This window comes from Drosophila tropicalis, unplaced genomic scaffold (genome assembly GCF_018151085.1).
Source record: "Drosophila tropicalis isolate 14030-0801.00 unplaced genomic scaffold, ASM1815108v1 contig_859, whole genome shotgun sequence".
Classification (NCBI taxonomy): domain Eukaryota; kingdom Metazoa; phylum Arthropoda; class Insecta; order Diptera; family Drosophilidae; genus Drosophila; species Drosophila tropicalis.
The window spans coordinates 7,852,527-7,864,201 of NW_027173353.1; positions in this window are offsets into that span (position 1 = coordinate 7,852,527).

An 11,675-nucleotide genomic window follows, 5' to 3' on the forward strand; every position below is an offset into this window, starting at 1 on the left:
TCGAAGATCGAAGATTTCATGCAATAGAAACTGAAAAAAAACTGGTCACGGAAGCGGTTGGACCATAAAAATGAGAATATTAACAGCATCGATATTTTGTTGTTGGTTTCGGTTTCGGTTTTTTTGTGGGAGCCAAATTATAAAGTTGGCAACTTAAGGCGGTGGTTTTTGTTGGTCTCCTTTCTGGTGTGGTTTTATGAGCAACATTTTTGACTTAACCATAAAGTCAAGTGTTTTAAATCGGCCTTAAATGTTTTTATTTCAGTTGAGGTGTAAAGCTGGTTAAACATTTTGTTTATGAGTCGAATTTGCAATTTTTATTGGGTGTATGCCGATTGAGTTTAATTGGCCCAAAAGCATGGACCTGCAGCAGCAGCAGCAGCCGCAAATTTTTAGTTCAAGTTCCAGTTTCAGTTCGGTTTTTTGTTGCTGTTGTTGTTTTTGCTGTTTCAACTAATTAGGCAACAAGTGGATACACGAGAAGCCTACAAGATAACCCAAAATACCAGACAGACAAAGTTCAGATGCGTATTCCTCTTGAAGCTTGTTGTTGTTGTTGTTGTTGCTGTTGGTGGCATTAATTTTAAGCAGATTGACCAAAAAAGAGCGCCAGGTCATGACGATTGCAGTGCAAGAGGAGTCGGAGTTGGAGTTGGATACTGCGGCTCACGAAACTGGCTTCAAAAGCTGTCAAGTTAACAATCCCCAACAACAACAACACACACACACACACACAGAGAGTGACTCCATGTCCAGAGATCCAAGTCCAGTCCAAGTCCGGACTCCTCTTCGTCTTCGTCGTTGTAGTCATCTTCTTCTGTCGGTTAATGTCATTATCAAGATCGTTTGCATTTAATCTGCATAAACAAATCAAATAAAGTAAAAACCAAGCCGCACAAAAGTGGCGCAGAAGTCAGCCAGCCGGCTTAAACATGAACCGGGAGTAAGAGAGAGAGAGAGAGAAGAGACAGACGAGGAGACTTGACCAGTCCAATCCAGTCCTCCTCCAATCTGATTTGCCTCTCGCCCAGTTAATGCGGTAATTGTTGTTGGCTTCGGCTCCACATGCTCCCTCTGACGGGGGGTGTCTCTTGGTATCACTTGCCTGCTTTCAGTCTCTCTTTTAGGGCCAACATCAGAAATCGGCAACGCACGCAGCAGCAAATTAAGTAGAACAGCAGTTGGAATGATGTGGTTGCTTCTGCTTCTGCTCCTGTCGGAGAATTTTACCATGAAACATAACAGGCAACAATTTAGATGTAGAATACCTTGCCATGGATTACTTTTTATTACGTTCCATAAGTAGGTCCTGAATATGTAATGTTAATTGACACTTAATTAAATAATTTCAAGGATCTTTATAAAGTCTGACATATGCATAGATTTTCAATTGGCCTATGTGAGTATTGCAGACACTTTTCCATCTGTTCTGTAGAGTGGAGGCTTGCACTCTTTAGCACATTTCCCATAAACAAAACTTGCAGCCACATCTATCCCATACGACGACTGCGGACTTGGACGTCGTCGCGATAATGACCACCTATAGAGCGCACGCAGCATTCCAAAATAAAAAGAAAGGACTACAAGAAGAAGCACCAGAGACAACCTCATGAAAAATCTCAGCCCATAAGTGGCAAACGCAGTGCAGGGAACAGGGGCAACAGACACAGGCAACCCTTTGGATGCCCAGAACGTGGACTGCACATGCTGAGCGTTTGTACTTTAAGTTTTTTTAGGTTCTTTACCAGATCGTCGTTCGCTGATTGCAATGTCGACCTCTCGTGCATTTTGAACCTTTTGAAGATGCGAAACACAGAAAGAGCAAGCGAAAAGATAGAGCCGGTGAGAGAGAGCGCATCGAGAATACGCAACATTTCTGGCAAAGCACTTTTCATAATCTTAGAAATGGCCCAAAACCAGAGAAGGTCCGAGTTAAACGAAACAAGTCTGGACATTGTGCTACCACTTTTCTAATACTTAAAATGAACATTTAAGTTTTTGGGATGCTTTGGCGAATTTTACTTTTAACTTTCAAGAGAAGTCATCCGACCTTATCTGGGAGTCAATTGAGTATTTTCCAAACAACTCCTTCTCCTTCTATGCTTTTTAAAGGACATTCCACGAAATCATGACTTAACAAAACAAGCAATTGAATTAGCCTGATAAACATCTTAATTGTTTTTGATATAGCCAAGTTATAAGGACATTGTCTATGCCTTTTTTTGACTAAAGCCCTTACAAAACTTCGAGCAATGTTTTTGGAAGGATAATAAAAGTTTTTGAATACGAAATCATAGTCCTTAAGTCCGGGTATATTCCTGGTAACATCTAATAATATGCAACGAAGCAGAAATCAAATCAAATCTCATGGTGTGATTTTCTCATGCTAGAGAGAGCTACCTAAAAACATTAAAAAGTTGGAAAACATATAGGTTTCTCAAGCTCATTTTTCAAAAAGAATTTTGGAAACCATATGAGTATACCCAACTTAACTCGTTCGAGTACAGGGTATAATTATACACTCTCATGAGACGCAAGAGCAGCTCCTCACGTTCGCTCATAACTTCTCATATCCCGCACATCCAAAGCCAAATGTTCGGGCGCTCCTTTACTCTGGACTTAAGCGTAGCCGGTTAATGAAATGCGTTTCGGCCACAAAATGTTCAATGATGTTGTTGCTTTTTCTGTGCCTTGACTGCGTTTGCTTGCCTTCAACCCACTCCAAATCGCACTCTCTCTCTCTATCTATCCCTTTCTGCCTTTATGGCATTCTTCCTTTTGGCCTCTTCTTAATGTTTCAATATTGCAACCAAAAAGCTGGAGCTTTAAGGATGATGATCAATGATTGTTAGCGTAGCGTGTGGCCACCATCCATGCACAGGTAATAAGTTAAATTCATCGAAGAGGTAATATTTTTATGGTCATGCTTAGGATACAAATTGTTATACAAGAACAGGTTATAAGAACATTTTGATTTGGCGCAAAGGCATGTGGTGCCATGAAGAGGTTGTTCCTTCAAAAAACAAGTCATAAAGCATAAAATAACAACACACACACTCCTTTGGATAATGGCCTGGCAAAATTGTTCTATGATCAATCTAAAACAAGTGAAAATTTCCAAACTGACAATCTTGAGACTCCAACTAGTATCGTGACTCATCCGGTAGCCTCAAAAGAAACCCCTGGGCAAATATAGGACCATATTTGTATGCTTTTCCTCGCACTCGTACACACAGAGAGCCGCACAATGGTTTTTAGCCTCCGGGCAATCTGTCAACTGGCGTCAGACGATCTAAGACAACATTCAACTAAGTGAAACTCCAACTCCAAGAAAGCTCCAAGACAGACCTAAAGCCTTAAGGCGATATACACCGCGTTACGCGTTGCCACTTGGTAACATTGTTGTTGCAGTTGTTGCTGCTGCTATTGGTGACGATGAACTGCAACTGCAACTACAAGAAACAGAGATTCGGTTACGATTTGGGTTTGTTGGTTTTTTTTTTTTGAAGAAGAGAAGGGATAAGACAGCAGTTACTGTTCGAGGCTATCAATTGCCCAAAAGCGTTGCACAAATTGAAACGTTTGACTATATTTGGGTCAGTTAAAGTGATCACATTAACAAGTCAATAGGAGTGCAATATCCTTTTAGGGCATCATCGCACAGGCAGCCAGGAGTAGTCCAGCAGCAGCAGCAGCTGTAGACACAGATAGAGTCGACTACGGGGTGTTGACACCCGGCAGATAGATAGATTGATGTGTACTGGTTTTGCCAAAAGGTGAACAGACGGCGACTGCTCAGCGTGAGAACTGGTCTGAGTCTGGGTGTGGGCCTATAGGGACCATGTGAGTAGACAACACTTTTACAATGTTGCGATGAAATGTGTGAGGGTCGGGACAGTGAGAGATAGTGAGATTTTAGATTGCTGAAATAAATGTGCGAGGGGCAAAAGGAATTGCATCTTAGATAGGTTAAGGATGGCCAGCCATAATGAGTGAGGGACCAAAGATAAAGAAATCGCCACAGCTCAAACAGATTTATGTACCCATATTAAATATGGGGAGGGAAAGGCTCGCTTAATGTGTAACCTTTAAACCGTTTAATCTGACAAAGGAAATAAATAAAAGAATTAACATTTATTTTTTTAAGTACACTTGCAAGTATGCAGCTCCAGCTTCTTCTTCCAGTTGTAACTCCTTCTTGCCCCCTTCCCGATTCCCTTCTCACTCTTACACACTCTCCATGTCCGGCGAAGCATTTTTGAAACATGCGAATTGCTTGTACGTGACACGCAACAGCAAAAGGAACCCGAGAGAGAGAGATAGAGAGAGACTGCCTCTAAGGAGTCGCCCGACGACGACGACGACGACAGCAACGGCAATGGCAACGTTGAGGCACCCAAATACAAAAGCAACCCAACACAAGGGAACACGAACTACAAAAATAAAGAAGAGGAAAACAAAAAACTGAAAATAAGATGACCATGTCCAGTCAACCACTTAGCCATGAAAGCGGTAACTACATGCAACAGATGAAGCATGCGCTGGTCCATAGGTCTGCAGCTCCTCCGCAGCTCCACGGACATGGCACATAGTCCAAAAAAACAACGCAAAAAAAATAACTCCAAGGTAAAACTTAACTTATAAAGGTAAAGGCAAAAGGTAAAGGTAAAGTACTTGGAATGTGGCCCAGGCACATCATCCAGTCGCAACAACAGAGCACAAGGAGCAGAAGCCTTCAGATCCAGCAGTCGCGGCTCATCGCCTTGGATCACACAAAACTAACTCAGACGACTTGGATCAATGTTGGCACAGTGTTCCCCAAATAAATGTAAACAAAACTCAAGTTGTGATTGTAATCAAGTAACTTCTATTTCTTGATTTAAATTTACTTGTTAATTAGTTATTAATTAATATTGTAAACTCTAATGCCTAACTTAAAAATGCATTTTCAAATTTAAATTTCATTTCATTTCCAAAAATTGTTTACAATTTGTTTGAGGAAAACACATTCAACTAATGTTGAATGCTGACCTTAAAAGCTTACTCAACGAACCTTGGAAAGTAATGATGACATTTTAAAATCATTTTTCAACCACTGTGCAGTAAAGAAGCTCAATGAAATTTATTTGGTGATGCTTGAGCGAAGCGTGAAGTTGACTGCCGCAGAAGCCCCGTCGAAACGCAGACACACAGCACACACACACACACACCCAAGAGGACTCCTCCCAACTTGGACTGGACTGCATCTCTTTGTGCTTCACCCTCGCCCTATAAGTTTGCCAGTCCCTCCACTTGCCCTTTACCTCGCTTTCCTCTTCCCCCTCTTGGCAGTTGGCGATCAATTTAATCGCACAAATAATATACCTTTAGACGGGGCATCCTCTGGCACTGGCATTGGCCTCTCGAATGCCGGGCCATACACAATAAGTAAATATGGAATCATGTGTGCCATATGCACAAACTCACAAGTCACAACTCACAGCCCAGCGAGAAGAAGAAGGATGGAAAAGAAGGGGGCAAGAGGTTTACGCTTATCGTCTGGCCGAGATCAGAAAGTGTGTGACCACATGTTTTGACCCAGCCAGTCAGGCAGCCGAGTCAGCCAGCAGTTTGCATTTCTTAAGAATTCTCAACCTGCTCACAGGAAAGTTCTCTTTCACTTTGACACTTGTCGGCGTTGGCAAATCCCACGAAAATTACGCTAATTTTGTGATCCACATTCATTGTGGAGCATGTTTATATATATATGAAAGGATGAGAGGATCTCGAACAGCATCTGGGGGATAATCGGCAGAGTTGAAAAGCCAATTACATGGCTGCTGCTGCTGCTGCTACTCAACAGTAAGGCCCAGACAATGTTCCAATTTTCTTTCAATTTAATTGGCTTTTACACCATGAGGTTGGCTGTGTTTTGTCCGCTCGATGGAGATGATGCTCAGCATCCTCCAAGCCACTCTCTCGTCCAGCGGCAGCAGCACGTCGCTCGAATCACTCAAATGTCACCATAAATTCCGCACATGCACACACATTGGTATGCCTATTTTTGGGGTCCCGGGTCCCCAGTCTCCATCTCTTGACTCCAACGAAAATTTTACTTCTCCTTGCGCGTTTTGCTCTTGTTGTTACCATTTTCCATGTTGGTCCTCTGGTGGTCCAGTTGTAGTTGGTAGTTGCTTACTTGCTTGAGAGCTCTTTCTCCTTGGTTGGCGCTTACAAGTTGCCTATTTTGGGTGTGGCGCCTTTTGACTCCAAGCCTCATTTACACCACCCCAAAATGTGCAAAAGTGTGAATATCCAATTAGCGTTCAAGCACTAAAAATGGCACTGCCCCACGGTCTTCAGTTTCCACTGTAGCCGAAAGATAAGGAAGTAAAGTCTTAAATTTACATCTTGAATTTCTTATACATGGACGTGAAATTGTCTTACAATTGGTTAAAATATGAAATCAATTGATCAATGATCAAGAAAAAGTTAAAGAAAAATTGAAAGAATTAAAGAGAACTCATTGAAAAGCATTAGAAACGAGAGATCTCAGAGATCTTATTAATTGACAGTTTTTCTTTTAAAGATTAGACTCCAAGAAATAAATGAAATAGTCTTATCACAAATTATGACCGTTATTCAAACATATGAATATATCTTTTCATTTAGCAGCAAGTCAAAATAGTAAAAACCAATTACACTTATTAGAGGCAATCAAAAATGGTTTTACATGACTTTAATATTGCCTATAATTGTGCCTAGTGGATAGTTCCATCAATCATCTAAACACATGTCTGCAACGCCTTCTTGTTTTTTGCTCCCTCCATCCGAATGGTTAATGATTATATCATAGAAATTAATAAGAAAACACGTATTTCTACTCGATCATGTCTTACCTCAATTGGCAGTAAAGAAAAAAACTGAAAGTAAAATTTCGTGTGTTTGTAACAAATTTGCACGCACCTCAATGCAGGTGCAAACAAACTATTCAAGCCTATTAATTAGATCAGAGATTTTATGGGCATTTGCTAGTATAGATATCTAGTTAAAAGGATGACTTGTTGTGTATGCTGTAACAGCTTTTAGATGCATTTTCCAGCAACGTCATAATGATAATTTTAATTGCAACCAAAGCCCGCATCATCATCAACATCATCATGACCATCTCCACTCACGGGCAAACGTCGTTTGATCTTTCCACGGACTGCAACTTGTGGTAGACCCAGCATGTCCAAAAAAAAAAAATTTAGTCACATGCAGCGCCTAGCTGGAGACTAAAAAGATATCCAAGCCCAAAAACCAAAGCCAGCTGACCAGTCAAAAGACTGGCGTTAGATGGCGCCTTGTCTACAAATGTTCGTTCGTTATACACCAAATGATCTCACCATGATGTTCAACTGCTGGTGCTGCTGCTGCTCCTCCTTCAACTCCTACTCCTCGTCTTGGCCTTTGTATCTCATCATATCATACAATATATACATGGGCATATATCACCACTTATGGCAAGGCGGGGAAAGGCGGCATTTAATTGAGTTATCGTTAAGTGTTGGCAGGTGCCTGGAACTTGGACATTGGGGGAGTGGGTTTAAATTACAAGAAGAAAAGCCGCGTTAAGCTAATACACAAAGTGAGAGACCCAAATCCAAGAAAGATCATAGAAATCGACTGCAATCAAAGACATCAAAATATTTTCAGGACGCATAACAATTCAAGACTGAACTCTCATTTGCCATACCAAATTGTGGGCTTGTTTTGTGTATCCATTTGGAAACTTGATTTTCATTATACTCTCATTATTTTGATATTTTTGTCTGCGCGCCAACGCACCAACAAACAGACTCAGACGCAGCTTGGATCAGGATGGATCCGAATCTCTCAGACACAAAGGCGAAGTCAGCTCATAAATTGAAAAAATAATATTTACACAAAGTAAACGCATTGAAAACAGTTTAAACAATAATCGGTACGCGGCGATCAATAAACGTAAATGTTGCCACAGTCTGTTTGGGTCTCATCTTCTGCTGACTGAATCTTCATCTTCATCCAACCAACCAACCAGCCAACCATCCATCCCATTCTCATTCTCATCCTCAATCCTCATGGCAACGACGGCGGCAACTTCTCACGCAGTTGTGTGGAATTTTTTAACTCATTTAAGTTTTTCTTAATTTTTTTTTGTTGCCCCCCCTGAAACTCAAGTGCAACAACGATGACGACGAATACGACGCGACGCCAACTACGTTTTGTGTCGATATTTACTTCTTGTTAACTTTTTCGCTTATTTTTCCTTCTTTTTTTTTTTTTTTTTGTTTTTCGAAAGTTTAACGTTTACAAATCTTTGTAGAAATCAACTTTTGGCTTAGTCTTTCACCTAGTGGCTAAAAAGGAAACTGCTTGCATATTCTTTGGGGCTTGGGACAAGTTTTGCGTTTTAATTACACGCAACATTGTATTGGGGCGAAAAAGGGTCTCCAACTAAACCTTCAAATCCCCCATCAATGGCTGAGAGATTGTCCATTCCATTGCACTTTTCATCCTCACGAGTGTTGACCAAGTTTGAAGAGCCTTTCGACATGGTCCGCTCCCCTCTGCCACAGATCTCTTTATCTCCTTCGCCTTCTCGTTGTGGCTTTGCGTCTGTTTGCGTTTAGCAATTAGAGTCCAATGAAGCGTATTCCTTAGTTTATGCATTATCGACTTACTGACATCAAAGCTATATGAGAAGGAGAAACATGTTGAGGCAAAAATCTAGGCTATAGACGGTGATTAGAAGGAAAAGTCACAAATCAAAAGGTTAAACTCCTTAAACAGAAAGATTAAAATGGGAAATGAAGGAAATCAGTTTTAGCTACAATTGAAACTTTGGTCACAGATAAAGTCCCTTTGTTTCCATTTGTTTAGGATATCAATTTCTTTCAGTGTAGCTCAGCCAGGCGCTTAAATTGCATTTTACTTTTTCTTACGAGTTGAGGATTTCGTTTTTTTTGTATTGCAAAAGTTGATCGCAAACATTTGATCACTTGCACGCCAGCAATATCATCAGCCAACTTAAAAAGGGTCAGTAAGGGGGAGAGAGAAAGAGGAAATGAGGCAGTTGGAAGCGGTGATGTCTAAGGAGATTCAGCCTCTGTATACGCATAAGAAGAAAAACGAACGAACTTGTTGACATTATTGTCGTTAATTTTTAACAACCGGACAGAGTCAGAGAGGCAGAAAGCCAAAGCAATTCTCATTCCTTGAGCCTTGTAAATCCTATAAACAAATGAAAGACAAACAGAAGAGCAGACAAAGGCTATCAGTCGACCAGTCAACCAGTCGGTGTCTCCCCTTGGTCAATGTTAATTTTTTCTTTTGCCAGTTTAGCGTGTCGATTTTTTAATTAGTCGCATCGTCGTCACAGTGATTTATGGGCCAAGATCGCCAGAGCCAAACAACCAACCAACCGACCAAAGAACCAAGCAACCGACCAACTAACCAGCCGAAGGCATCTTTAGGCATTTAGCCTGGTCTTGGACTTTGAAGTATTGGCTTAGCTAATAGGCGCTACGCAAAGATGAAGATGAAGATGACGATGAAGTTTAATGTTGAGGGGAGGACGGCTCGTTCGCTTGGTTATGAGAATGCAATGTCGCTTATGGAATTTGCTGCATACTTTGACCAACTCTATTGATATAGTCGACCAAGAAGGCGGCATCATTCACATCAGCCTGGCCATCAGAATAGTCGATAAATTGTTGTTTATGGTTAAAGATTTTCAAAAGACTGAGGCCAACCACATGAAGTAATGAGTTTCAGCATGTTTAAGCCTTCGAAAAGTTAAGAGGTCATGGAAGGTATGCTTAAAAAGAGATAACACTGGCTACTGGCCAAAAAGGGTTCTGCCACATACTTTCCATACTCTCGTTTAAAAATATTACAAAAATCTCATTAAACCATGTTCGAAGCAAGAGTTAAACATCATCTAACTAACAGGTTCTATGACAGTCACTCAAAATACAAAAAAAGAGTCTCAAGATACCTTTGCCATGTAGTGACAAGGCACCCGAAAAACACAAACAGAAAAACCAAAAACAAGCTTTAACCATATTTGCCAAACTTAACGATTGCATCAACATTGTTTCGCCTCAGTCGTAGTCGCAGTTACAGTTACAGTTTTTCTTCAAAATACTTTAAATATACTCACATTGCATGGCCAGTCAGCAGCAATTTGATGGAATGTTCATTAGATTTATGAGACTTTAGTTATTGTTAGTTACCAGCCAATACTCAGACATATAGACAGTCAGATAGTCATCCATCTACCACCTAAAGCAGAAAACACATCGTAAACAATATGTTAGTGTGGACAATGATATAGTTGAGGCATAAATCAAGCAACAGGCTTCAGCGGCAGCGGCAGCGGCGGCGGCGGTGGCATTTTACCTGACCCCAACACAAACACCTAAAGCTACTCTTACTTTTCTTTTCTTCTCACTCTTCCCATGCATCTCGCTGTCTGGCTATCTATTTGAACACGAAAAGAGGCGGAAACAAGAAGCGCGGGCGTATCGAAAAACAGGAAAGAAAATACTTGTCGCAACATTAATATGCAAATCCATGGAAAATATCATAAAACTCAAAACTGACAAAAAAAAAACCATCTCCATGTAAATATATGTCACTGTGTCACACAGTGCGTATGTGTGTTTTGTGGAAAGAAAAAAGTTGAAGAGCAGTCTACAGTCTCCTCTGTTCTCCAAAACTGACAAAATAGAGATGAGAGCGTGTCTAGTATTGAAAGACTGATTAAAAAACGTGAGTATGATAAATTTATAGTTTTAAATTAATAATTAATAAGTTGATCAAAGTTGTAATATTTTACAAATTTTTACAACAATTTCATGGGTTCTTTACATAGCAGAAGGGAGCTCAAAACATTGAAATGATGGGGAAAAAGTTGACTGGATTTTGGAGTATTTAATGCCAAATTGAAATAGATTTTTCTAGGAGCATATAAAATGATATGACTTTGAAAACCCTGCACCGAGTTACAGATTTTCAAAGGTTTTGATAATTTTTTTCAATTCAAAGTTGTTTTAAATTCTTTAACTATGTAGATCTGCTTTTAATCGCGTGTCAACATTTATAAAAAGCCATCAAAACATTGAAAAAAGGACTAAATTAAGCACAACTAAGTTTGCAAATGATAGAAACCGAAGAACTATCAGATTTGGTTTAAATGTTTAGGAACTTTATTTGAAATCCTTTGAAGATGAAAAAGAGGAAATTATAAATCCAAAAAATTAAAAGATTGAAGAAATGTATGGATTATAGAAGCATATTCTTCACGAAAGATAAGATTAGATAAGACAAGATAATAACACGAATTACAAATCTTTTGATTTTATATCTGGTGGTTTCAGTTCACGTTGGGATTTGACCTCAAATTTGTAGAATTTACACTTAATTAAATCACGCTGTCATCTCTTTATAACCCAAAGCAAAACTTAAATTGAATGGTAGAGAAAAGGAAAGAAAAAAAAAACAAAATAAAAATCATACCGAACTTGCCCCATCAGCGACAACATCTGAAACTCATTTGTCACATAAAAATCATATATGTAATTTGCTTGACAACCAAAAGTGGACACCGAACGTCACGTGCCGCTGCAGCAAAACGCCTCCATATTGGTGTAGGCTTTTGGCCAGATACG